Genomic DNA, 23,968 nt, shown 5'->3' on the forward strand with positions numbered 1-23,968 from the left:
GCTGTACAGTAGAAATGGACACAGCATTGTAAAGCAACTATACTCCAATAAAAATTAATTTAAAAAAACTCATCCACTGGATATTTCTAAAATGCAAAACTGATCCTGTTAATCCCTTGACTAAAATCCCAATATCTCCCCACTGTTCTTAGTATAGCATTCAAGGCTCTCAATGATCTGGCCACTATCTTCGTCTCATTAAATACCTTCTCACTTTCTATGTTTCAAGTATACTAACCATTTTGAATATACCATAAATATACTGAAAACATTGAGTTATTTCATATAATGTGTCTTTGCTCATACCACCACCGCTTGGAATGACTCTCTTCTATTTCTCAGCCCCAACAGTTAAAACTGACAACATCTACACACCTTTCAGGACTTAAGCATTAATTTCTTTCTGGAATGCTCTCCCACCCAACAGAATTAACTATGTCCTCCTCTGTGTCTCTAATGTATTCTATATAGACTTTTATCAAGCATCTGTGATATTTCGCTGTGTAGATTTGTTTATGTGTCTCTTCTACTAATATCAGCTTCTCTAGGACCAGGAACATATCTTTTTCATCTCTCTATTCAAAATATATATCACAGTGCCTGGTATAAAGAAGATGCTTAACAAATGTTTCTGAATAAATAAAAGAATCATCATAAGGATGTAATATATGAGGCCAGCCTGACGCCAATCTCCTATCTATGGCAGACATCAGTAATCTACCATAGAATTGTCCCCTTGCACCTCAGAATCATTGTCAAGCCAGCATATTATGAAAACCGATTTCAATCAATTGGAATTGGCACAAGATATAAAATTTATTTCTTATCCTGGAATGTAGGCTGTCACAATGGAGTGCCTCAGCAATTACTGGAGTTGATCTAAGAGAATTAACATGGGAGAATTAACATAACTAATGGCAGAGTATCTCCTAAACACTCTTTGCAACAGTATGTTGTAGCAAAAACTGGTATCAGGAGGTAAATTCTGTCTGTATACATCCAGCACTACCCATTGAAGAGACATCTTGTCATCCGAAGAGACAAAACCCCATATACTGGTATTCTGATTTATACTTCAATTTCACCTCAATTGATTCAGAAAATATTCCTCTCTAAGGATCAGAAATCTGATAACAAGCAAAGTGCTGCACCTGAGCTACCAGGCATATCACACTTGGAGAAACAATGGATCAACTTATCTTCATTCCTTCTGCATCCAGAACCCCTGGGAAAGTACAGAAGAGAAAAACTCCTTTCTCAAATGGAACAACAATCTATTGGAGCACTGTTTCCAAATCTTAAGACCATAACACATATACAAAATGATAACATAGGTACAGACATGGGGCTATACTGGACAAGACTGTTCATTGCCAGTAGTAACTGGCCTGGAAGCTCCAGGCAAATTGGGCTGCCTGTACAGTGTAATAGTTTCCTATTGTCACTACAAATTACCACAAACTTAGTGGCTTAAAGCAACATAAGTTTATTCTTTTACAGTTCTAGAAGTCGAAAGTCTAAAATGGGTTCACAAGGTTGCATTCCTTCTGGAAGCTCTAGGGGAAAATCCATTTCCTTGCTTTTTCTAGCTTCTAGAGAGTCTACAGTTTTTGGCTCATGGTCCCTTTCTTCATCATCAAAGCCATCAGCTTAGCATCTTCTTTCCTCTCTGACCCCTGCTTCTGCCCACATATCTTCTCTCTATAACTCTGACCCTCTTGCCTATCTCTTATAAAGAGCCTTGTGATTATACTAGGCCCACCCTAATCATCTAGGACAATCTCCATATCTCAAAATCCTTAACCTTTTACCATTTCAAGTAACATATCAGGTTCATATTCAGGTTCTGGGAATTAAGACAGACATCTTTGGAGGTCCACTATTTAGCCTACCATTTGCAGATTGTGCAAGCTTTGCATCACATGATTCTGCAGGGTATCATTCACACTGTGCACATCATAGATATTTGCATTTATTATGACAATTTTCTGGCAGGTAGTAATAAAATGTTTTGAGGAAGAGATACCATATTCCAATTCACACAAAGGTACCATATGACTTAGCAGAAGCTCATGGTCTAAAGTGATTAATATCTCAACACAGCTGTAAAACACTGGGGTCGGGGAGCTCTGTATTATAGAGGGTTGAGGCCCTGGCAGAACTAAAAAAATTATAGCAAACATTCATTAAGTGTATACTATGTGCCAGGCACTACACTAGACACTTTATAACCCTTAAAATCCCTTGAATCTTTACAACTTGTTGTGGTATTAATATTCTGACCTAAAAAATGAGCAACATGAGACTCAGAGAGATTTATTAAATATAACCAAGGTCACACAGCTAGAAGGTGGTTAAGCTGGTAAATAAACCCAGGTATAGCTGATTCTAGAACATAAATACTTTTCTGCTCTACCATGCTTCCTCTTTTTTTTTTTATTCTTTTGGCCGTGCCACGCGGCATGTGGGATCTTATTTCCCCGACCAGGGATTGAACCCATGCCCCCTGCAGTGGAAGCGCAGAGTCTTAACCACTGGACCACCAGGGAAATCCCCATGCTGCCTTCTTAAAGTGAGAGGATATAAAAATCAATGTATTAGAGTTCTTATACCTTGGGTTTCTGGAAGTCACACTGATCTGTCAATGCTAAGGCACTGAATATTCCTATGGCAATTTCAAGCAGTAGTTCCTCTGAATACTGGGTGACAGACAAGCAACCTATGTCTATACCCATACCGGGAGGAAAATCATTCCATATACCCTAGTTTCTCCACTTCTTATCGGCTAGATTTTCTCGGTTTATTTTGGCTTTTCTGGTTATAATTCCTAAAATGATCTGGAACCTTTCCTGAAGCTTCCAGCACACACATCTGTCTGGCCTCCATTCTTACTCAGTCTTTTTTAGAACTGGACAATTCTCCCGTATTTCGTGATGATGAAACTGACCTAGCCAATTTCAGAGCCTACACCATGAGAAGTGGTTACGGTGAACATTTGAGAAGAGAATCCAGTTATTAATGAAATCTTTCAAGTTTGGAGGTGATCCCTATTCAAAGCGATAAACTCTTTATACCCTTTACTCCATTTTCTGGAGCTCAATGTGGAGTTTCTGGGAGTATTTACCAGATTCCAAAACTGACTGAAGGCTACCAAAACTCACTGCACTGAAGAGTGAATTGTGATTTCTGGAATGAATCACTTAATGATGAATAAAGGCTAACAAATCTCTGAAGATTTACACATTGCCAGTATAAACCCAGAATAATTAAACTGTCTAGGATTCAAACCCTGGCTCTTCCAGTGATAGCTGTGTGACCTTGGGAAAATTCTTCCATCTCTTTTTCTTGGTTTCTTCACATGTAAAACAAGGATGAGAGTTCCTATATTATACGATTGTTCCAAGAATTAAATGATTAAACAAACTATGTAAAGTTCTTATAGTAGTAGTATACATGGTAGGTGTATAATTATATGCAATAAATGGAAAGTATTTTAATTAACTTTTATTATGAATCTTTTTTTCATTTTTACCAAGATCTGATTTTTCTCACAAAGACCTTTCCACAGCATTACATTAATCAGATTCCTGTACTGTCTAATGCCGAGCAAGATTACACTTCAAATTGAAGGCCTTTCTACATTCACTGCACTATGAACTCACTGATACCAAATAAGGCTAAATCCTAAGGAAAGCATACTCATATTTTTTACATACATTGAGGGTCTTGCCTTTATGAATCACTTAATGATAGATAAGACTTAGCCTGTAATTGAAGGCTTATTCATTCTAGTAGTTTCTCTCCACTATGAATTTGCAGATGATAAACAAGGATCTCCTTCCATCTCCACTATGAATTTTCTGATATTCTATAAGGACTCATATCAACAAAACCCCTTTCCCACATTCATTACATGTATAAGCTTTCTTTGCACCATGAATTCTTTTTTGGCTTAATAAGATCTGAGCTAGATCTGAAAAGCCTTCCACACAGGCACTGCAACCATAGAGGTTTTTCTTCCCTTGGAACTCTCATATTTCAAAAGAAAATGTCTGAGCTTGTCCTGAAGTCTCTCCCAGTTAATACCCTCATAGGGTTTCTCTTCACTATGCATTTTCATATGGTGGAAAAACCTTGATTATTCACTGCAATTTCTTTCACATTGGGAAAGTTTCCCCACCCTATGAAACTTCTGGTGTTGAAAGAGAACCGAGTTCTGCCTGAAGGCCTTCCCACATTTTTACAGCCATATTAATAAGTTCTCAGGTGTGAATCCTCAGATGTCAAATTAAGATTGGCCTCATGACTAAAAATTCCTTTATATTCATTACCTTCACAGGATTTCTCTCTACTAGAGTACTCTGAGGCATCAACCTTGAACACTAACAAAAGACTTTTAGACACTAATCATACATGTAGGGCTTCTGTGCATCAAAAATTTCCCAGTGTCTCACACATTCTAAAAACTTTGCAGAGTCATAGTCCTATGAACCATATCTCTATGCTCTTTCTCCTAGGGGCTTTCCTCATATAACAGACATCTAGCTCAGCCTTTTCTCAGCCAATGCACTCTCAGCCTTTCCCTTCAGTAGGATTATTTTTATAAGTGGCAGTATTGTGCCCGCAACAGACTTGCCTGGAGAAAGGAATATGTTAGATTCTTCCCTGCCAAGCCTTCTTGCAGCCTATGTCATCACATGCCAAGTCTTCTCCACAGAAAAGACTCTGACCAATTGTTCTTGGATTCTGGATCCATAATATTCTTCAGAATTTGGCTTTTTCTGAGATTTCCCTCATTGAAATAGATCCTACTCTTAGTCATAACCTTATCATCTAAAATGATAGATCCTCAAACATAAATGGGCAAAAAACATAAGTAAACCAGTCACAAAAAAGGAAATATAAAAAATAAATACATGAAATATTTTACCTTATCAGTCATCAATAACTGTAAATTGAAACAACCACGTGAGATTAACTGTTCCTCTCATTCTCACCACGCAGTTTATATGAGTGCATGTTTGACTGTTGTCCTTGCTGGTATGAATGTAAACTGGTAAAAACTTCTAGAAAACAACTTTCCAGTGTGTAATTATGAGCCAGAGAATAGTCGTACCTTTTGAGCCAGTAATTACTCTTTAAACAATCTACCGAACAAAATGGTCAGATATGCAAATAAAGATTCATGTACAAAACGATTCATTGAAGTATTTATATTAGTGAAAAAATGGAAACACACAAAATATCCAAAAACATGGAAATGGTTAAATAAATTGCAGTATACTCTTATGATGGGATATTATGCAGGCAACAAAAATGTTGCCCAAAATTGTTACTGACAAGGGAGATTCTCATGTGAGATAATTTTTAAAGAAAGCAGGTCTTAGAGGAGAAAGCATGGGTTGAATTGTGTCCCTTTAAAATTCACATGTTGAAGTCCTAACCTCTAGTAACTCAGAATGTGACTGTATCTGGATATAGGACCTTTAAAGAGGTAATTTAGTTAAGATGAGATCATTAGGGTAGGCCTTTATCCAATATGACTGGTGTCCTTATAAGAAGAAGTTAGAACATAGAGACACAAAGAGGGAAGACCATGTGAAGACACAGGGAGGAAAAGACAGCCATCTACGAGCCAAGGAGAGAGGACTGAGAAGAAACCAACCCAGTCCACACCTTGATCTTAGACTTCTAGGCCTCAGAATTCTGAGGAAATAAATTTCTGCCATTTAAGATACCCAGCCTGTGGTACTTTGTTATGGCAGTCCTAGCAAACTAATACAGCAGGATACAAAATTGTATATACTCAAAAGAAATATATCAATTAGTTAATACGATTTATATCCGGGTAATGAAATGGACAATTTTTATTTCCTTCCTTATAAAGTTTTGTTGTTCTCCAAAATCCTCACGATGAGCATGTGTCTACCTTTATAATACAAAGCATGTAAAAAAAAAAAAGATAAAGATATCCATAAGCAAACAAAGAATAGACAGAAAAAACACATGTAACTTTTACCTGATGAAATGAAGCTGCCAAAATGAGGTAGAAAGAAAATTAGTCAGAAAACTAAGGTCTAGGGACTTCATGGCTTTGTCTCATTTTTAGGTGGCCTCCCAACTCAGGGAGAGAGGGACTTGGAGAAGCAAAGTGATGTGAGGATGACTAGTTTGTTTGGAGGCTAATGGCAGAGACAACGAAAGAGATTCAACTGAGTGGAAATGGGAAGATGACCTGAACAAAGGAGGTGTTGAATGTGTAGAACTAAGAGAGAAAAGCAAGGATTTGGAAGAAGGGAGACAGCAAGAGATTCATTTTCAGGGCACTGAAGAAGGGGAAGCAATAGAGAAGGGAGAAGTAACTGGGCATGCTAACAAAAAGGTAACCAAAAAGAAAATAGGAAAAGAAAGATTCTCTTTTGCCTGATTTTATAGCACCCACCAGATGGAGAGTTTGAGAGGGGTTTAGAATATGTCACCCCAAAATATGCCATGTTGGCATATTGATTATTTTGAATTAAAGGTACTTGAGAACCAGCTGGTGCAAGAACAGTACTCTGACACTCCTTTGTCCCCCTGAAAGCAGGAGAAAACTTTCTCAAGAGAAAGATATCCTCCCTGTACCAGAAGGGTAGAAGGCATCCTTATCACCAGAGATAGGGAATTTAGGGCCCGAGAGGGCTGTACAAACAAACCTTGTTAATTCTTTACTATTTACTATTTCTAGGCCAAACCCCTTTGCCTTGTCGATTCTTCACAAATACATTGTTTTTTTAATCTACAAGGTATAACAGCTCTCTGCTCTGATCACTTGAGTCTCACATTTTTGTGGGACTCCTGTACATACAAAATTAAATTTGTTTTTCTCCTGTTAATCTGTCTTATGTCAGTTTAATTATTAGACCAGTCAAGGGACCTATAAAGGAAGAAGGGAAAATTTTCCCGCCCCTACAGTTGCAACAATAAAGACAACAACTACTACAACTGTTTAGTAAGCATATACCAAGCACAAACACTCACTGAAATACTATATTTCACATGGAAACCTTGAGAGATAGGTATTATTATTACAAATGTATAGATGAAGAAACTGATGGTCAGAGAGGGAAACTGAGTTACTCAATATTTTAGAATTAGTAAGTAGGGGAACTGACAGCCAATTCAAGTATGCCTGGCTCTTAAGCTCCTGTGTTTTCCACCCTGCAAAGGGGCCTTGTGGGCATTCACCAACCAAAATTCCAAAACTATCCTAACACTATCTAATAAAGCTGTAAGTTCACAAGTCCCTCCCTACCTCAGTTTCCTTCCTTTGCTCACCTAAGAGGATTTCTTTCTGGGTTCTTTTGTCCTTAGCTCTTTCCAAATTCAGCTGGGAATTTATTTTGGTCTTTTGATGTGGAAAATCCTGCAGTTGAAAAGGAAATAAAAGTTTGTGGTTAGAGCTGGGGTACTGCATGTCCCTAAATTCAGTTCTGAAGGTACGGGGTGGGGGTGATGGAAGGGGGTTTCTTACTTATTAGATGTTTTAGAACCAGGCAAAGGTCTTGTGAAAGAGGCATAGAAATGCTTGTGTTCCCAAGAGCCACGGAGAGGGCGCTGACCTTGAGGGATGAAAACCTGATAAGAAAAACACAAGTCATTTACTCTCCATGGATTTGTTCCATAATCCAGGAACAAAAAACACTGGAATCCAAAGGTTACAGTGCACTGAACTGGTTAAGCACATAGGCTTCAGGGTTGAATAGAGCAAGGCTAAAATCCCAATGTTACTTTTTACTTGCTATTGGACCTTGGGCAAATATCCTTACTTTTCTGAGCACTGGATGTGTGCAAAGGGAGTGTTGCCTGCCATTCCAGTAAACAACAAATGTTGCCAGCCATCAAGTCAGCAGCCACTGCAGCTGCCCCCCACCCCTCCCTTATGGTGCGCCCTGAAGGGAATTCACGACGGAGAAAAACAGGAAGCATTCTGTGCTGGGGGTACTGGCCCTAGACAGTTATAAGATGCGTATCTAAGGAATAATTTGAGCCCAGACTCTTGCATCTTCCCATACACAGAAAAGTACTAAAATTGTTAACTTGAGATGTCTATTTTTGTGATTAGCAGTAATATTTTGATGTTCGACTACATTTTTTTCCAGCAAAGAACTCCTATATACCCTGTCTCCTCCCTCAGTAAGGTCCCCGAATCAAACTTAACTCTCTACTTTTAGGTTGTACATATTTCCTCAGCCAACAGATCTTTCCTCTATAAAATAAAGAAAATAAAAACCCAAAAGGTAATGAGACGTTCTGAGCCTAAACCTAATCTCAAAAGAAAATGAAAGAGTTCTAGGAAAATTTGCTAGTTCTGCCCCCCAGCTTGTTTGGACAAACCCTCATGATAAAACAACTAAAAAAAATCTTGGTGAAAAAGAAGTAACAACTACTTGAAAACAACAAAAAGAGAGGGCAATAAAAATATGGAAATACCAGAGCAACACCATGGGAAAAGGGGAACCTAGAGAAGTAAATATAAGCAGAGAGGCAATCCCCCCAAAATTTAACTTTCTATATTTCAGTTGCATTGAAAGGCAAAGGAAACAGATAAAGCCCAGAACTACACAGAGTAGGAAAACTATCAGGAGACCCTCCCTACAATAAGCTGGGACCCCAAAGACTACCATCTCGGGGTAGGATGAATGGGAAGCAGGTCATTTTGTAGCTCAGGTTGAACTATAGGACTTCCCCTGGATCCTTGAACCTTGAATTAGACAAAGAAGCAAATCAACAGGATCAGCTGATAACAGAAAAGACTTCAAACACTGGGATTAGCAAACACAAACCATAAAATCAGTATTTTACCATGGATAAAGAAATAAGTAACAAACTTAAAGATATTTCCAAGCAACAGGAAACTGTAACAAGTGGTATATCATAATTAAACCTAATCAACTTAAAAAAAAATACAATACCCCAAATGAAAAACTCAAGGGATAGCTTTAATCAGGAGATTAGGAAAATAATTTGTGAAAATTTAAAACAAGTCAGAGGAAATTAATAAGAGACAAAAGATGGAAAGTACAGAAGAGTGTAAGAGACTCAAACTGCTCTCACTCACTGAAGCAGGTGTCAGGATTTTGTAAAAGTGATCACACTGAATCTTAACAACTACTTTATGAGGCACAAAATATATAATTTCACTGATAATACAGAAAATCCTTTTCAGACCTTTCTCCATTTCTACAAGCAAAATTGGGCTCCAGACCTGCTTTTTCTTTAAAAATAGCTAGTGAAATTCCAGAGCCTAACTTTACAAATGCAAATGTTCACAATCAACAAAAGGAAACTCAAAAAGAGATGTGGGCTCTGTACTCTCTCCCTACAGCCTTGGAGGGGTGGAAACCATTTTGCTTCACAATTATTTCAAATAATCTAAATTTGAAAGATGTTAAATTGAGAATTTTAATGAGAATGTCAATCTTGTTCTCTTTTACAATATGGAGACTTATGAATATTCATAACTGCTACCAACTAATTCTATTCTCTGTTAATACATATCTTTCCTTAGAAGTATTATTTAAAGAAAAGCATTTTATAAGACTCCTGCAACTTTAGAAATTGATGCTTTTTTCTATGAAAATAACCCACAAAAGAAATGTGTAATTCTAATTAAGTATCTTATTTGGTAATTCATTAACCTGGTGTGGTAGACTGAATAATGGCTTTCCCAAGATGTCCACATCCTGATCCTGTGAGTATGTCACCTTACACGGCAAATGGGACTTTGCATGTGTGATTAAGGATCTTGAGATGGAGAGATTATTCTAAATTATACTGGTGGGCTCAATGTAATTACAAGAGTCTATAAGAAGGAAGCAGGAGGATGAGAGTCAGAGAAGGAGATATGATCATGAAAGTAGAAGGTCAGAGGCAGAGAGTTGAAGACGATATACTGGTAGATCTGAAGATAGGGAAAAGGACCATTAACCAAGGGAACACCGGCAGCCTTTAAGAAGCCGGAAAAAGCAAGGAAACCGATTTCCCCCTAGAGCCTCTGGAGGGAGCTCGGCCCTGCCAACACCTTGATTTTAGGACTGCTGACCTCCAGAACTACAAGATAATAAATCTGTGTTTATTATCTATGTTTGCCACAATTTATTACAGCAGTAATAGGAAACTAATACATCTGGTAAAGCTGAAATTGCCATCTCTATATTTAAAAACAGATTAATACTTCTAAGACCATTCTGACAAATTAGGAAAAGATCATTGGCACTTTCCTCTCTACCCATAGGCATGGATAAACAAATATAAATCCATGATTCTGCTGGATTTACTATATAACAAATACTTTGAGAGGATATATTTCTTTTAAATGAACAGTGTCATGATTTCTATTTCATCAGTGAGAAAAATGAAACCCCTAAGGTCAGTACACTATAAGCTAGGATTTAAACCCCTGTCTACTGGCTACAAAGTCCAGTATTATTTCACTACATCTTGCTGTCTCTCAAGCTGCTTGGGGTGTGATGAAGACAGGGTAGAACATCTAAATGTATTCCTCAAACAACCCAGAGCTGCACAAAAGACTCCATGTTTGTGAGATACTCTACCTTTTTTGCTTTAACTCGATGCTCTCACAGTAAGCAACATGCTGTTTTCTTAGTTTGACTTCCCAAGTACCCCAAATGACATACCCTAGAGAGAGGACCTGAGTGTTCTCGCCACAAGAAAATATTAGTGTGAGACGTGTGTGCTTTTCTCTCTGAACCTATCTTAGTCTCAGTAAGTTAATTTGTATTTGTTCATCACCAAGTTTCATTTTAGCATTTCACAAATGCTAAAGACCAAATCCTGGACAGTAGTCAATTAACTGAAATACTACCACCCTGTAGACTCTTTTATTAAGTACTGTTAAAATTTCCAAATAAAGGTAATTTCCTTTCTTTGATGACTTCTAAAGTATTTACGTGTCAAACACAGCTCATTAGAGCATGAGGCCTCAGAGATGCTCAAGTGAAATTGTTTCAGAAAAGAATTCTACTTTACTTTATACACAATGATATCAACTTACAGAGGTATAAGGACTGAAAGGGAAAAATAATTACAGTTATTCACAAATTACATTAACAAACCAAAACCACTTTGTGATAATTCACTGAGCTGTACAGGTATAATTCATGTACTTTTAAGTATGATTTACATAAATGTTATATAAAAACTCAATAAAATCTACAAACAAACAGTTGGATCTAGAGAAAGAGGTTAGTAAGGTGAATGGATCTAAAAACTATACACCAGAAATAAGCATTCCCATATACCACTCACAATGAATTACAAAATGTAATTTAAAATATTAGTGAGAGCAACAAAAACTATCAGTACACAGAAATATACCTAACAAAATATGCATGAGACCCTTGCAGAGAAAATTATAATAAACTTTTTTCAAAGACGTTAAAAATACCTAGATAGGGCTTCCCTGGTGGCGCAGTGGTTGAGAATCTGCCTGCCGATGCAGGGGACACGGGTTCGAGCCCTGGTCAGGGAAGATCCCACATGCCGCAGAGCGGCTGGGCCCATGAGCCACAGCTACTGAGCCTGCACGTCTGGAGCCTGTGCTCCGCAACAAGAGAGGCCACGATGGTGAGAGGCCCGTGCACCGCGATGAAGAGTGGCCCCCTCTTGCCGCAACTGGAGAAAGCCCTCGCACAGAAACGAAGACCCAACACAGCCAAAAATAAATAAGTAAATAAATTTTAAAAAAAAACCTAGATAAAAGGAGAGATAATCCACGTTCACTGTTGTAAAGATGCCATTTCTGTATCTATAATATATAACTAAAATGCAGTTCTAATCAAAATTTCAGTTTCTTAGAGACCATATTAAGCTTATCTCAAAATTCATATGGAAAAGTAAAAGGCAAAGAATATACTTTTGAGGAAGAGTTAAGGAAGGGGGTCTCTCCCTACCAAATATTAAGATGCATTACAAAACTATAGTAATTAACAGTGCAATACTAGTATAGAAATAGACAAATAGAACAGTGGAAGAGAACAGAAAGCCTAGAAACAGATATATGCATACATTACAACGTGGTATATTATAGAGACAGCATTATAAATCTGTGGAGAAAGAACAGACAACTCAGTAAATAGTCCTTGAACCACCAATTAATCATTCAGAAAAAAAATTAAGATCTCTACATCATACAGTACATAAAAATAAATTCCAAGTGAATCATAAACCTGATTGTGAAAAGAAAATTATAAAAATTTTACAGGAAGATACTGTAAAACACCTGTATGAAATCAAGGTGAGAAAGAATTCCCTAAACAAGATGCAAAAAACATGTCATAAAGAGAAACTGATAATTTCATGGGGAAATGGAAGTAGCTGCTCTTCCATGAAGGCTAAGGTGATCAATATTATAGCATAAACTGAACCATTTATGAAACTATTTCTATTTGCCCCCTTTCCCTAGCTCTTCTAGACCAGAGTGGCCTCTCAACTGCTCATTTCTTCAGGTACTTCTCAAGCTCAAGGCTAGATGACAGACCCAGGCAGCTACCGTACATGGTCTAAATGACCACCTGCTCTCTGGTCCCCACACTCAGAGGATTCTCAGCCACTGCCAGATTAACTGCTACTTCTATGGAAAATTAAGTTCTTACCATGGTGCCTTCCAGGAGGCCTTCTCTGAGCCCCGGGGTTAGAGATACCCTCCCTCCATATTTCTAATGAAAGCACCACACCCTGGTCTCTCTGTCATAACACTCCCTGTTGTAATGTCTGTGTCTATCTCACCCACCAGACTCAGTAGAAAATATATCTAATTCAACAACATGTCCTCATTATGCAGCAAAGAGTCTATATCACTACATTTTTTACTTATTTTCTTGATTGATTAATTAATTAATGGTCTAGCTAACTTTTCTAAGGCTTGAAATCAATCTATCTTCCCCACGGGTATCCTAACACTTCTGACATTCTCAGACTATGTATGTTTTCCTCTCTCACCTTCTATAACTTCCCTCTTTCTTCACTCATACTTCGTGTCTACCAGGGCCCTGGGAAAATATTTTTCTGATAACCAAGAAAACAGAGGGAATGAAAAGTAGCAAGCCACGCTCATTGCCTCTTGAAGCTGTCAGTTCACTATTCTCCTTCCCACCTAGAATCTTTCCTTTGTGACCTCCAGGATCCCCCTCCTTGAAAAATAAGCTTACCACACCCTTCAGTGATGTATAGAACACCTCATTCACCTTCTAGCCATAAATGAAATAGTTCTCTCCTGAGCCTGCTGGTTCTCCCACATCCCTGGCCTCAAAATTCCCAACTGGTAAACGACACACACTGGTATGTGAAACCTCTGCATAACATGCTACTCAAGCAGTATCTGTCAGATGGACATCCTCAGGTGGCTTGCCCTGTGATACAGGGCAGAGCCCAACATGTTGTAAAAGATAACAGGGTCCTATACTAACTGTATTGTAGGACTACACTGTAGTGTTCAACTGGTAGTAAAGAAGGATGATGTTTTCTAGAATAACTCTGCCTTGTGAGTATGTATGGAAATGCAGCCAAGAGCATTAAACAGATTGACACAAATAGAAGCCAAAGGATGAAAGGACATCAAGTGGAGAACCACAATAAATATGCCACTGTTTTCAATATCTTGAAAATTCAAATTCTCAACATGCATACAGAAAGCAAAAATAATAACAGTAGTAAAAAGTAAAGAAACAGCGAACTAAAATACGAAATAAGCATCTCTTAATTTTAAATATGCTCTAATATTAGCGAAATAAATCAGGTCCAATAAGTACATTAAATACTAATTTTAATTAAGGTTTGGAATTATTTATTATTCCATTACTAGTTTTACAGTTAAAAAACAATACATATGTATAATATTTCACACCTTCATATAAAACATTTTGTCAATTTTCTGAAAGTTGATAAACTCATATGCAATTTTTGATCACTACAAGTGTATTTCTACAAAATTCAGGAAATTAAAGGTGTGCCATAAACAAACAAACATAAGATGAGACTCTAGGAAGCAATCCAAATGCCTACCCAGCCATCTTCACTTCTAACTGGCCACAGAAATAAACCAACCAAGGTTCTCAATCTTTGAGATTTGGGGAAAGAAACAAACAAGCCAGGGCCCTCCCTAAGGAAAAGACTCCCTAAGGGACAGACTGTGGAAAAGAAAGGAACAAGCCAGCTCCCTCCTTGGAGATGGCTAAAGATGGTTGTTCACGGATCCTCCGAAGACATAGGGTCATCTAAGCCACTACCCCAGTCTTCATATTCTGCTATCCATAGATGCTAATTATCTCTGATCATTTCCTGGTTCTGGTTCTTGACCCTTGAGTTTGAGGAAGAGTTAACTGAGTCAGAGCCCATCCACAGAACCCCTGGCTAATTGCTAAGATCAATTGTTTGGACCATCCAAGAAAGAGGAGCATTGTAGGATGCTAACCCAGCCGTCTTCATTCTCAAATGGCCTCAAAGGCTGAGCAACCACACTCAATTCTAGGGCCCAATTCTTGGGCCTAGAAATTCTGGAAAAGATAGGACCAAACCAAGGTTCTCCTACTGAAGCAGCTAAGGGCAACTGTTCCAGGAGAAATGTGAAATAGTAACCAAGACCCCCATATCCACAGCAAATTACAAGTCCTGGCTATCCCTGATCATCTCTGAGCCATAGTTTTCTGGCCTCAAGACTGGGGGAGAAAAGAACCAAGGTATGTATCCTCATATACTTTAAGTGGGAGTTAAAATTGATGCAATCCTTTTGAAAATCAATTTCCCATTAGCTAGTAAAGCTGAAAATATGCATAAACTAATACCAGATAATCCCTCTCCCAGATATATATCTTAGAGAAACTTAAGCACATGTGGAACAGGAGACATATATAAGAACAGCAGTACCGTTCACAATACCCAAAAACTGAAAGCAATCCAAATGTCCATAAACAGTAGAATGTATAGACAGATGTGTGTGTGCACATGTGTCTGTATACACAGGCAAAGAAATGATTACCATAAAAGGCAAGTCAGGATAAATGGTTACCTCTGGGAGAGAAACAGGGATAAGACGAGGCTTCTGGATAACTTGCAATGCTCTATATTTGGTCCTGGAAGGTTCTTTTATGAGTGTTTACTTTATAATTATTCATTTTAGTGTACATTTACATTTTATGCAACTTTTGGTATTTTTGTTATATTGCACAATTCAAAAAACATTAAAAAAAAAAAAGAAAAGAAAGAATTCGGGCCTCCCTATGGAACTCCCTTAAAGCATCCCCTAAGAGCACATGTTCTCAACCTTTCTGAGATAAGGAATGACATAAAAAGCATCCACCTCTCTGTAAAAGCTATGGGGACTGGTTATCCACATTCATTTACAATAGGATTCTTGGAAAGGGAAGCCTGGGCAGGCCAGGGTCTTACCAGCAGTGCCATTTCCCTTAAAGTTGCTAAGGGCAGTTGTTCAAGTCCCTCCAGGTACAGGAATCAGTGAATAGAATGCTATCTTAGCTCCCCTTACATTCAAGATTTTACCACCAGTCCTTTCTTGGCCCTGGTTATTGGCAAAAATAAAAAATAAAATAAGGTTTGTGAAGTAACGACAAAGTTGAAACAAAGCCAGGACTATCCAAGGGATCTGCTGCAAAGCTGGTTAAGAGCAACTACTTACGCTGGCCATTTCTGCTTCCATTCCCTAACTCTTCCTCCCTTCTGTAAAAATCCTCACTCCTTTGTCATGCCATGTGCCTCTTAGCTACACTCACCCCTTCTTCCACAAAAGAGCATCTTTCTCACCTTCCTCTCTACTCTTACACCCTAAACCTTTCCTACTATCTTTGATGATCTCATGGCTAACTTGTCCATCACCCCAGCTTCACAGTTCCTTGACCTCCTCTACTCCAACTCACCCACCCACGGAACCTTCTCATCATCCAGAACTACTTTCCCTCTGAAATCTTAAGCTCCTATATCTTACTCTGACCATGATTTCTTGTCTGCCATTCCACCTCTATCTAACATCCACTCTTTGAGCTTTGAAATCTCCACACAGCTTCACTGACACCCACCCACATATTCACACAGCTTCTCCTCTGGTTCTACAGAATCCTCCTGAGAACACACTTTTTCCTGATGATACTAAATCCCATGGTCTATAACCTGAAGTTATCTCATCGGTAACCTCAATAATCTACTTAGCCCCTCAAACCTCCCACCACCCAAAATCATCATCACACATTCACAAGTCTAAAATCAAACCCAATGTTTGCCTTCCTTGCTCCCACTTTTTGGCAGCCGAACACAGCTGGAAAAAAGGACAAGACTAAAAACATTTTATTTCCAGCTCAGCGAGGTGTTCATTACTGCCCATCAATCTTCGCTCATTCCCCAAAGAAGGGTGCAACCTTCTTCCTCTTTCCTCTGGCTCCTGGTCATCCCCTCTCACACTCCAGAATGCCCTTACTGCCTTATTCAGAGAGACTATATTGGGGCAAGAAAGAAACTCCCTTAATCTCTTGCCTTTCCAAAACCTCACAAACAAGCCTTTCTGACCCTCTTTAACTCTGATATCAGAAGTGATGCCCTTTCTCTTGTTCATGGCCAGTCCTTCCACGTATTCTCTATACCACATCTTTTCCACATTTGCTTCTCCAGTTACCCCCTTTCTCTCCTGTATTTTCAATAACCTCTGTTTTTATTAGCTCCTCCTCTGCAGAACATATAAACATGCTCAAATCTCTCATCCTAAAAATATATATATACCATTTGTTATCTATTCTACTTTTCACAGACAAGAGTCTTGACACAGTAGTCTACATTCACTTCATCAACACTTTCGCCAATTACACTACTGGCCTGCTGTATTTTAGCCTTCATCAATGCACTGATCCATACACGCTCACTGCCCTGGTTTCCCCTAAATCCTTAACCTAACAGAACCCTCTCAAATCCACATGTTATATATCCATGTAGATAAATTTCACATTTTATATTTTTAAAAGTTTAAGATAGTAGTTTTAAAAAAGAAGTGCAATACATGTTCATTAGTGTACAACAGTGCCTGGCACAGAGAAACACATAAAAGGAGATAAGCATCTTCAATCATCATTCCACCCTCCCAGAGATAACTGTTAAAGCTACATTCTAACCTCTGGGAGAAGCTGAAAAAAAATCACCTCACTCCCCCTCATACCCTTAAATCCCAGGAAGGAGAGGAGGAAGAGGAATTCTCAGATTATTCAAGGATACACAACTGGGCCTCGGTGCCAACTGGTGGAGCTTTGAAGAGGAAGAGCACAATAGGCAAAAGTTTTGGTGTGGCCTGTTAAAGAAAAAATTATTCTGACACTTGTTAAAATGTTAAGAAAGACTTTATTGAGGACTATTGTGATAGGTGTCAAGACTATTCCTATAGGGGAGAGAGATTGGACTCAACTCTGAGTACAGTAAAGACAGCTGGGGATATATAGCCAAGGAGCTATAGAAAATTACTAAAAGGAAACGTCAAGACCAAGGTGATGGTTGCTAAACTGACTTGGGATTCTCGCTGAAGGCAGACCAGAGTGTTGAAATATCAAGCAAGGGTTGGGGGATTCTGGCTAAATCGAATTAGCAGGATCCTTTCTAAAACTGAGCTAAGCAGGCCAAAGACAATGCCCAAAGATGAGGTTTAGTTGAAAAGAGGGCTCAAAGGAACATGACTAAAGTTTGGTCAAGGAGACAGTCTTTGCTAGCCCTTTCCCACTCTTCAGCTTTCCTTGGGGGATGTTTCTCCACTGAAATATTCTCTATTTTAGACCTGTGGCAATGAGACGGCCCCTGGATATACATGAGCAAACAGAATTACAGACACACAACACTACATCCATGTATATGCACAGATCTATTTTGTATATATTATATATTATTCTATACATGTGTGTGGTATGTGGGAAAGTTATGTGTATGTATATATGTATATACATTATATATTATGTGTTTTATACATAACCGGTTGTATACAACCGTATATATAATATATATAACCTATTGTGTGTGTATATATAACCTATGGTATGTACATTATAACCTATTGTAACACACACACACACACACACAATTCTCCCACATATCACACACACATCTAAAGTGCACTGTAACATGACATTATCTCTCTCCTGACAGTTATACCTCTCTCCTCCTTACCATTCTCATACTGCCCCACTCCCATCCACCACCCAATGCATCATCAGTACATCACAGGGGTGATTATATATCTCATCTGCTTAAGACAACTGCATTACTTCTCCCTCATACCCTTCAGAATGAAATTCCAGTTCTCTGACCTGACCTCTGGGGCTCTCAATGTCCTGGCCCCCATCCATGTCTCCAGTTTTGTCTTTCCTCCCCGACATAAAATTTATGTTCCACTTATAACTAACTACATACATACCTCTCCTTGAATACATCAAGATCCCACTGCCTCAAGCTTCCTCTGACTGGAACACCCTTCATGGCTCCTCCACCTTCATACTTCTTCTACTCATCCAATATCAACCATTATCTCCCCTTTCCAAAGCATTTTCAGATGCCCGCTCTGTGCTCCCACAGACTGTCAATCCCACTTGCCTATGTCCACCATAGTACTGATCATAGTCTTTAGACATTGCCTGTTTATTTACTCATATCCCCACAATAATGAATCTTCATCAAGGACTGGAAACCAGTCAGGTTTACCTTCACATCTCCTGCACTGAACATAAGACCATATACCTGGTTGTAAGTGTTCCATACATTTTTGCTGAATGAATGAGTACATAAACAAATAAAAGTCATGCTCAGCAAATTTTCAATGGAATGCTGATGGAGTCATTCAAATGTGTTCAAAATAGTGAGGAAAATGGCATAAAAAAAGGTCAGGCAGCAGGACTGAAAAAAAAAAACAAATCCCCTGAGAATTCACGTCTTGTTTTCTAAGTACCAATCCCTACTGAAAGAATACACAATTCCTTGCAAAATGACTGATTCCAGGGCTGGAGCAGGGAGTATACATGATGAGTTGAAAATATATCAAAGAGCAGTGAAGTCAAGATCTAATGAAATCATGTGAAAATGACACAGGAACCAAACAAAAAGGACTCGTAATTTCTAAAAAGGCACAATTTCTACAACCAAGATTACTCTACCCAGCAAGGATCTCATTCAGATTCGATGGATAAATTAAAAACTTTACAGACAAACAAAAGCTAACAGAATTCAGCACCACCAAACCAGCTTTACAACAAATGCTAAAGGAACTTCCCTAAGAGTGAAACACAAGAGAAGAAAAAAGACCTATAAAAACAAACCCAAAACAATTAAGAAAATGGTAATAAGGATATACATATTGATAATTACCTTAAGTGCAAATGGATAAAATGCTCCAATCAAAAGACACAGACGGGCTGAATGGATACAAAAACAAGACCTGTATGTATGCTGTCTACAAGAGACCCACTTCAGACCTACGGACACATACAGACTGAAACTAAGGGGAGGGAAAAAGCTATTCCATGCAAATGGAAATCAAAAGAAAGCTGGAGTAGCAATACTCATATCAGACAAAATAGAGTTTAAAATGAAGACTGTTACAAGAGACAAGGAAGGACACTACATAATGATCACAGGATCAATCCAAAAAGAATATATAAAAATTGTAAATATTTATGCACCCAACATAGGAGGACCTCAATTCATAAGGCAAATGCTAACAACCATAAAAGGGGAAATCGACAGTAACACAATAATAGCGGGAGACTTTAACACCCCACTTACACCAATGGACAGATCATCCAGACAGAAAATTAATAAGGAAACACAAGCCTTAAATGACACATTAGACCACATAGACTTAATTGATATTAATAGGACATTCCATCTGAAAGCAGCAGAATACACTTTCTTCTCAACTGCACACAGAACATTCTCCAGGATAGATCACATCTTGAGCCACAAATCAAGCCTTGGTAAATTTAAGAAAATTAAAATCGTATCAAGCATCTTTTCTGACCATAACGCTATGAGATTAGAAATCAATTACAGGGAAAAAAAACTGTAAAAAAAAAAAAAAACAAACACATGGAGGCTAAACAATATGCTACTAAATAACCAGGAGATCACTGAAAAAATCAAAGAGGAAATCAAAAAATACCTAGAAACAAATGACAATGAAAACATGACGACCCAAAACCTATGGGATGCAGCAAAAGCAGTTCTAACATGGAACATTATAGCAATCCACGCCTACCTCCGGAAACAAGAAAAATCTCAAATAAACAACCTACAGACCTCCCTGATGGCACAGTGGTTAAGAATCTGCCTGCCAATGCAGGGGACACAGGTTTGATCCCTGGTCCAGTAAGATCCCACATGCCGTGGAGCAACAAAGCCCGTGTGCCACAACTACTGAGCCTGTGTGTTAGAGCCCGTGAGCAACAAAGACTGAGCCCGTGTGCCACAACTACTGAAGCCCGTGGGCCTAGAGCCGGTGCTCTGCAATAAAGAGAACCCACTGCAATGAGAAGCCCGCGCACTGCAACGAAGAGTATTCCCCGCTCACCGCAACTAGAGAAAGCCCGCACACAGCAATGAACGCCCAAAACAGTCAAAAAAATAAAATCTTCCAACAAACAAAACTCCACGACCAGACAGCTTCACAGGAGAATTCTATCAAACATTTAGAGATGAGCTAACACGTATCCTTCTCAAACTCTGCTAAAAATTGCAGAAGGAGGAATACTCCCAAACTCATTCTATGAGGCACCATCACCCTGATACCAAAACCAAAGATATCACAAAAAAAGAAAATTACAAGCCAATATCACTGATGAACATAGATTCAAAAATCCTCAACAAAATACTAGCAAACAGAATCCAACAGCACATTAAAAGGATCATACACCATGATCAAGTGGGGTTTATCCGAGGAATGCAAGGATTCTTCAATATACGCAAATCAATCAATGTGATACACCATATTAACAAATTGAAGGAGAAAAACCATATGATCATCTCAATAGATGCAGAAAAAGCTTTTGACAAAATTCAACACCCATTTATGATAAAAACATTCCAGAAACTAGGCATAGAGGGAACTAATCTCAACATAAATAAGATCATATGTGACAAACCCACAGCCAACATCGTTCTCAATGTTGGAAAACTGAAACCATTTCCTCTAAGATAAGGAACAAGACGAGGTGGTCCACTCTCACCACTATTATTCAACATAGTTTTGGAAGTTGTAGCCACAGCAATCAGAGAAGAAAAAGAAATAAAAGGAATCCAAATCGAAAAAGAAGATGTAAAGCTGTCACTGTTTGCAGATGACATGATACTATACATAGAGAATCCTAAAGATGCTACCAAAAAACTGCTAGAGCTAATCAATGAATTTGGTAAAGTAGCAGGATACAAAATTAATGCACAGAATTCTCTTGCATTCCTATACACTAATGATGAAAAATCTGAAAGAGAAATTAAGGAAACACTCCCATTTACCACTGCAACAAAAAGAATAAAATACCTAGGAATAAACCTACCTAAGGAGACAAAAGACCTGTATGCAGAAAACTATAAGACACTGATGAAAGAAATTAAAAATGATACAAACAGATGGAGAGATATACCATGTTTTTGGATTGGAAGAATCAACATTGTGAAAATGACTATACTACCTAAAGCAATCTATGGATGCAATGCAATCCCTATCAAACTACCAATGGCATTTTTCACAGAAGTAGAACATAAAATTTCACAGTTTGTATGGAAATACAAAATACCCTGAATAGCCAAAGCAATCTTGAGAAATAAAAACAGAGCTGGAGGAATGAGGCTCCCTGACTTCAGACTATACTACAAAGCTACAGTAATCAACAGTATGGTACTGGCACAAAAACAGTAATATAGATCAATGGAAAAGGATAGAAAGCCCAGAGATAAACCCAGGCACATATGGTCACCTTATTTTGATAAAAGAGGCAAGAATATACAATGGATAAAAGACAGCCTCTTCAATAAGTGGTGCTGAGGAAACTGGACAGCTACATGTAAAAGAATGAAATTAGAACACTCCCTAACACCATACACAAAAATAAACTCAAAATGGCTTAAAGACCTAGATGTAAGGCCAGACACTGTAAAACTCTTAGAGGAAAACATAGGCAGAACACTATATGACATAAATCACAGCAAGATTCTTTTGGACCCACCTCCTAGACAAATGGAAATAAAAACAAAAATAAACAAATGGGACCTAGTGAAACAAAAGCTTTTGCATAGCAAAGGAAACCATAAACGAGACAAAAAAAAAAACCCTCAGAATGGGAGAAAATATTTGCTAATGGAGCAAGTGACAAAGGATTAATCTCCAAAACATACAAGCAGCTCATGCAGCTCAATATCAAAAAATCAAACAACCCAATCCAAAAATGGAAAAAGACCTAAACAGACATTTCTCCAAAGAAGATATACAGATTGCCAACACATGAAAGGATGCTCAACATCAATAATCATTAGAGAAATGTAAATCAAAACTACAAAGAGGTATCACCTCACACCACTCAGAATGGCCATTATAAAAAAATCTACAGATAATAAATGCTGGAGAGGGTGTGGAGAAAAGGGAACCCTCTTGCACTGTTGGTGGGAATGTAAATTGATACAGCCACTATGGAGAACAGTATGGAGGTTCCTTAAGAAACTAAAAATAGAACTACCATACGACCCAGCAATCCCACTACTGGGCATATACGTTGAGAGAATCATAATTCAAAAAGAGACATGTACCACAATGTTCATTGCAGCTCTATTTACAATAGCCAGGACAGGGAAGCAACCTATGTGTTCATCGACAGATTAATGCATAAAGAATATGTGGCACATATATACAATGGAATATTACTCAGCCATAAAAAGGAACTAAATTGAGTTATTTGTAGTGAGGTGGATGGACCTAGAGACTGTCATACAGAGTGAAGTAAGTCAGAAAAAGAAAAACAAATACCGTATGGTAACACGTATATATGGAATCTCAAAAAAAAAAATGGTCCTCAAATACCTAGGGGCAGGACAGGAAAAACAACGCAGACGTAGAGAATGGATTGAAGACACAGGGAGGGTGAAGGGTAAGCTGGGAGGAAGTGAGAGAGTGGCATGGACTTATATATGCTACGAAATGTAAAATAGATAGCTAGTGGGAAGCAGCCACATAGCACAGGGAGATCGGCTCGGTGTTTTGTGACCACCTAGAGTGGTGGGATATGGCGGATGGGAGGGAGAAGCAAGAGGGAGGAGAGATGGGGATATATGTATATGTATAGCTCATTCACTTTGTGATAAAGCAGAAACTAACACACCATTGTAAACAATTAATACTCCAATAAAGGTGTTAAAAAAAATAACTGAGAAAATGACTACCCTACTCATAGTAATCTACAGATGCAATGCAATCCCTATGAAATTAGTAATGTCATTTTTCAAAGAACTAGAACAGAAAATTTTACACCTTGTATGGAAACACAAAAGAAGCCGAATAGCCAAAGCAATTTTGCGAAAGAAAAATAGACCCAGAGGAATCAGGATCGCTGACTTCAGACTATACTACAAAGCTACAGTAATCAAGACAGTATGGTATTGGCACAAAAAAACAAATATAGACGAATGGAACAGGATAGAAAGCCCAGAGATAAACCCACACGCCTATGGTCACCTAATCTATGACAAAGGACGTAGGAATACACAATGGAGAAAAGACAGCCTCTTCAACAAGTGGTGCTGGGAAAACTGGACAGCTACATGTAAAACAATGAAATTAGAAAACTCCCTAACATCTTACACAAAAATAAACTCAAAATGGATTAAAGACCTGAATGTAAGGCCAGACACTGTAAAACTCTTAGCAGAAAACATAGGCAAACACTGCTTGATG

At 38.3% G+C, this 23,968-nt stretch overlaps 1 protein-coding gene across 4 annotated transcripts in view; it reads right to left on the reverse strand.

Moving 5' to 3' along the window:
• The window catches only part of MAGED1 (MAGE family member D1), a 70,488-nt gene that overhangs the window by 31,004 nt on the left and 15,516 nt on the right, over positions 1-23,968 (reverse strand). Inside the window, exons 3-4 of one of the 4 annotated variants that reach the window (XM_057538212.1) lie at positions 7,514-7,617; positions 7,318-7,405 (exon numbers count right to left, since the gene is read on the reverse strand). The exons of the other annotated variants lie outside the window; for them this stretch is intronic. The gene's annotated coding sequence lies outside the window, so the exon portion shown is untranslated. The remainder of the gene's footprint in view (positions 1-7,317; positions 7,406-7,513; positions 7,618-23,968) is intronic. 4 annotated transcript variants of the gene reach the window in all.

Source organism: Balaenoptera acutorostrata, chromosome X, assembly GCF_949987535.1.
Source record: "Balaenoptera acutorostrata chromosome X, mBalAcu1.1, whole genome shotgun sequence".
Lineage (NCBI taxonomy): Eukaryota > Metazoa > Chordata > Mammalia > Artiodactyla > Balaenopteridae > Balaenoptera > Balaenoptera acutorostrata.